This window comes from Sturnus vulgaris, chromosome 9 (assembly GCF_052056855.1).
Source record: "Sturnus vulgaris isolate bStuVul1 chromosome 9, bStuVul1.hap1, whole genome shotgun sequence".
Taxonomy (NCBI): Eukaryota; Metazoa; Chordata; class Aves; order Passeriformes; family Sturnidae; genus Sturnus; species Sturnus vulgaris.
In genome coordinates, this window is record NC_142251.1 from 18,980,619 (window position 1) to 18,986,618 (window position 6,000).

Genomic DNA, 6,000 nt, shown 5'->3' on the forward strand with positions numbered 1-6,000 from the left:
CTAGTGGCATATTTCTTTCAGAAATTTACATTGAGGAAAATCCATGTTTTTCCAGAAACCAGCTGATAAAATAGTCCTGCATTTTGCTATCACAAACCAACTTCTGCATATAGATGCACCAATGTACCACAGTTAGCTGATCAAATAAAAGCAGAGATAGCTTTTTATTATCATGAACATCATGTTTACTGCCTGCACAGTTGAATATGCAAACATATATTAAATCAAACATATAGAAGCATAAGAACACAATCCCCAGTGACTACTGCAACCAGCTAAATATATGCTGCAATCACAGTGATATGCAGAAGAATGGCAGAGAAAAGCCCAGAACCCACAATTTTTGTTTCAGAAGCCTATTCATACATTAAATTGTTAGCTGAAACTCAGATAACAGACAAACTTGTTTTGAAATTAACTTGCTTGGGAATAGTGCCACTGATCTCAGATTAAGAGTTGCCCTGATGCTCCTCATAGCTTTATCTTGTTCTTTTCATTTGCTACCTAATTTTAAGTGAATTTTCAGCTCAGGAGACACCATGTAGAGCAGGGCAGACAAAGAGAAACCTTAGACACAATATTTTGCAACATTCTGAAATCATGACCTTTATTACAAAGAGGTATTTCCAATTCCAAACCATGTGCTTACATCACCACTGCTTATTGTATTTTCTAGTTATAAAACATTGCTCTGGCAAATGGCAGTAAAGAAACAGAGCCAACCCAACAAAGTCTTCTCAATAGGAAGGAAAATAAGAATTGATATCAAATCATCTCACTATTTTTATCTTTCCTGTTTACCTCTTTCATGCTTTTTCAGAGGGTCAGCCGCTCGAAGCCCTGACTGTTTCACTTACATCTCCACACTGCTTCACTAATACACTAACCCAGCCCTTTCTGAGAGGAATATTGCATCTGTGTTGTTGGCACAGCAGTAGGGAAGACACAGAATGAACTGTAATCTCTACAGATATTTTTAAGAGATAGCTAAAAGGACATTTTAATTTAAATTATCCTGTAAAGAAACCCAGGACATTTACTGCTAAATTTATGTTTGTAGGACCATGATAATGCAAGATAAAAATAATTCCCTAGCAGCTGGAGCAGCATCAGCACAGAATCAGAAAAGGGGGCTCGCCCAAAACACTTGTAGTGTGATTCAAACAAGTTAGGGACCAGATTTAAGTTTTTCCTATGGGCTTAATATGTAGTTCACAGAGACAACTCTATTAGGTGATTAAGCTTTACTACATTAGGGCAGGATGAATCATCTTTTGAAAATGTCATTCATTACATCCTAAGAAATACCAGCCTCTTATGATACCACTTGTAAGACTAATGACACAAGCTTTGGTGACTAGCTTAGACTAGCACCCTTCTTTTAAAGGGCTGTAGTGAGATGTCATCCATTCTGCTCTTAACTTTCACTTACACATAGATAAACTAGCTCCAAAATAGGAATTAAGTTTTCCAAGATTCAAACAGGGAGAAAAACGGTCAAACTAGTAGCAGCATAAGTATTACTGTTGTATTTATATTGCAGTATTATGTAGAGCTGGACCATATTTTTCACAGAAAACAAGATTTTGCCCCAGTAAGCTTGGGTACCTCATATGATGCTGTGCAAGTAATATGAGAGAGTGAGCAGATGGAGATGAAACAAATGAAGAGGAGGACAAGGCACCAATGAAATGACTGAGTTAGATATAATGAGCAGCAGTCACATTAGTTGCCCTGTCAGTATTTACATCAATAGTATAATTAATCTTTTAAAAATTGCTTTCTGCATTCAAATTAAGAAGTATAGTATTTAATAGGTTTTAAGAGAAACTTGGGATATCAGAGGGATACAATGTACCTAAGGCCTGTACATTCTCAGAATTAAAGCCTCTATTAGCATATCTACCACTATTTATAATAAAAAAATACAGACACAGTTTTGTCAGTATGAAATTAAATAAATCACTGGAACTTGAAAGTTCAAATAATAGTTATTTAATCTTTCCTAAGATGAATTTAGGAAAAATCCTACCACTCAGAAAATTACTACCACAGCTACAAATTTATTTTCATTGATAGACTCATTTTTGGTAACTCCAATGCTATACAAACTGCCTGTAAACTTGGCAATCTTTGGCATAATTAGCTCAAGAAAAGTCATATAACTAGCCGCAGAATATATAAGTAAGCTACCTCATCTCATTCACCCAGAATTCTTATAATTTCTTGTAATGGAAGAAAGCCACTTCCCAAGGTAATTAATGATACCTTGAACGATTGACATAGCAGATTACTGCACAGTATTGGACATAGCACTCGCCTGTTCATGGTGCAGTATTCAAGCGGGGGAAAAGGAAAAATCACACAGACCTACCCTGTGTAGGACACTGTATGTATTCATACAGCTGATTTTGTACATAATCTAAAATTAGTTCAGACATTTGAACAGTGCCTGAAGGTTTTACAGACCAGTTCAAAAACTCTCTTTACATATTACTGAATTAATTTTGTTCATTTGAATATGACAGTTTTCTGCACTGTAGTTTGCCTTCTCCTTTGTACATTTTTATTATAAATACTGTGACTAATTAAGATAATGTATTGGCTAAAGATTCTGTACTGCCGTTAAGGGGATACACAGAAAGTAAATGTTTGCCCACTCCTCATATTGTCAGTGTAAAACTCTCAGCAAGCTGAAAACCCAGAAGCGTGAAGGAAGAAAATGGTGAGCTCACCAAGACCTTTCTGGGGTACCTTATGCTCATCCTCAGTTTAGCTGACTTTAGAAACTGGACCCTAGAAGTCCCCAGTGTTTCTACAGATACTAGAGAGATATTGCTCAAGGATCTATGAACAACAGCTGAAGTTACCAGAGAGATGGAGATAAACTTCTGTTTTAACTGAAGCAGACCTTGTTCATTTGCAGGAAAACTTGCATGAAAAATCAGTCCTTGTCTACTCATAGGCTGGCTGTTTTAGTGGCCAGGGCTGCTGCTCTCTACCTGGATGAATCCACCATTTAATTTTTAAGTTCCACACTTTAACAGAATTATAACTAATTTTTAGCTCTGCATACTTGTTATCATTATCTCTTGCTAATTCCATGACTGGAGAATAAAATATTTTGCAATACCAAGGAGGTGAAATATAAAACGATCCCAAAGTGTATAAAGAAATTAGACTGTCACTAGACTGCATGCATGGGGCTCTGCATGGAACTGAGAGGTCTCCTTTCCTGTCTGATGATTCCTCAATTCAGTGGCACTTACAGAGTAAAACTTGCAGAGTTCCCTCTTTCCTTACCCCAGCTTGGCCCCTAGCAGTTGTATCCTGGACAGGGAAGGTATACAAGACTTCACTTTCAAGCACAAATCTGGACATAAGATTAAATTAACCCACTTAATGACTTTCTTTCAGAAGGGAAAGACAAATAGACTAATATAATAAATTATGCACCAAAGTCACGGATTGCTTCCAGCTCTGGTTGTAGTTTAATGTATGCAGCTCATGCTGGCAGGAGTCCCACACTTCCTCTGTAACAGTTTCTGCTGGATAAGCTCACATACAATTGTGCTGTAGAACTACTTATGTTCTTACAAATTATACCAGACATTTCTCATTAGCATTACACCTGAAATCCCATGCCTGAGTTGGACATTATCCGTTACTTCATAGAATTACAATGAAATGCATGGAAAGAGCAAGCTCAGGATACACAGGCAGTGGTTCAATGGAGAAAAGGAAAAATACCCCAAGCCCACAGAATTTACCAAACAGAATTACAAGTGGTATCCATTAGCTACCAGGTAATTGTTGAAGAAAACTAGAAATAGAGCTGATTATTTTCTTAGATTACTTTGAAAAATTTAAATATTAAAAATACTTAAAGTTCAGTTCATAATACTCATCAGAGCTGCCCTTTGGTACCCTCGTGTATCCCTCCACATTCATGATCCATGGAGATACAAGAAATGTGTATAACACATTTTATTTGACCCCAAGCCGTTCACAAGACATTCATGTTACATGCATGTTTTCAAACATGTGCCTCTGGAAAATTCCCTTTCTTTTGTAGCTTGTTCATGAAGATGCAGCAAAGACAGAAAACTCAAGAAAGTGGATAACCCAAGTGACAAAAGTCAGCTGTAAAGACACAAAGCATTTGTAAACCCTGGGATTCTGCCATGAATGACACCATCACCAGCCCACTGAGGATACACCTCACAGGAATTTCCTGCACTGGTTTGTTTTCTAGAGCCACACTTTTCATGGCCCCTGAAGGACAGAAACTCTCACCTTCTGCAGATATCTCCTCTACACTATCCTTTTTAGCTAAAAGGCTAAGCTCAGAGACAACCATTCCTAAGGCATTAGACCTGCTCACTCTGAAATTTGTGTGTTTCTCCAAATGACTGTATTACTACAAAACAATTGCTGCAGGAAGCATTCATTTCCATCAATCATTATTCAGATACTTTCCTCCTATCAAGGTATTTGTGTCCTTGGACATATATTCAAAACTTTCATTTGCAAGGTTCTGAGGAACCTTACCAAAAAGTGAGGTCAGCCCTGCTCTGAACCTAAAATTTTCTCTGGTTCTATGAATTACATTTGATTTACTCCAACCCAGAGATTTGCTGTCTTTAATCTTGATGGTTATAAGCTGTTCTAATGGTGGTTCACTGAAATTATTGTAATTCACTTGATTATTGTAATTCATATATAAAAATAAAATCATATTTCCTCTAAATTGATTAACTGACACAAAATGAAACTGCCCATCCACCTACCTAAAGTGGTAGCAAGAAAGGTATCTCTTAATTTTCCACTTTCTAAAGAGACAGTTCTGTGTGTGTATATCTATATATTTACATGTATATATGTGCTCCAGTAAGGTGCTACATAAAACCTGTTACAGGATTGATTGTTAAAAAAATAATCTAAGGGATTATGCCTTTGATTTAATCATAATTTCTCATCATAATTACCTTTCAGGCAAAAACTATACTGGCAAGCTGTCAAGCATTAGCAAAACACTCATAAAGGGCAGCAAGGAAGTAACTAAAGCATCAAAAAGTCACTTCTGAGAGAAGACAACAACCTTTGCAGCTTTCAGAAGTGAAGCCTGAACTGCAAGTAACAGTTGGAAAATTAAGGAGCCATAATAAAAAAAATAATAAATAAACCATATTTTGAAGATTCTTTGTGGTAACTTGGCACAATGAATTATTAATAACCAAAGCTTTCAAGCTCTGCTGAATTAACTTCCATGAGATTGCTCTCCTCATTAAAAAATATTCTGTTTAACAAGTTTTCAGGCTAAAGGATGGGAAAATTATTAGATTAGAATATATCTATCACTAATATAATAGGGAACACTGTCAAGTTATTATGTAACAAAATATCTGCTTGTTTGGTTAATACACAACTTTTTCTTTGATTACTCCTACTGAAAACTCTTACTCAGCCAGTGCCTTATTTATCCAGCTGGCCAGCTTAACTACAGACAACTGACTGTATTGAAAGAAAGAAGTGGCAAGTCATGCAAGTCATGTGGGAAAAATGATTAGAAAAGGAAAGGTATATGGAGCAAGGGATTTGGGCAAGGGTACACTTGCAAAGTTGGCAAGAACATCAGAAGCTGAAATTACAGGTTTCTTGTGGGAAAATGCAGTAAGTGGGGGATTGTGGAGGCTCCTGCCAGAGCAGAAGGATTAAAAGGTAGCAGCTCAAAAGCTCATGCAGCAGCTGGTGACCAATGTGGCAGCAGGACAGTGTGAGGAGAGCTTGAGTCTGCACAGGCCTGGCAGGTGACAGAGGGGCAAGGAGGCTGAAACACTGGGACAGAGCCAAGGAATGTGAAATGTCTTCAGGATTCATTTTGGTAAAAGATTAATTAGTATTTACCAGAACTAAAATTCATATATCATTTCTGTTATGACTGCACAGTGACTACTTTTATGCCCTTAAAGCATCATGCAGTTTTTACACTCCTCATCT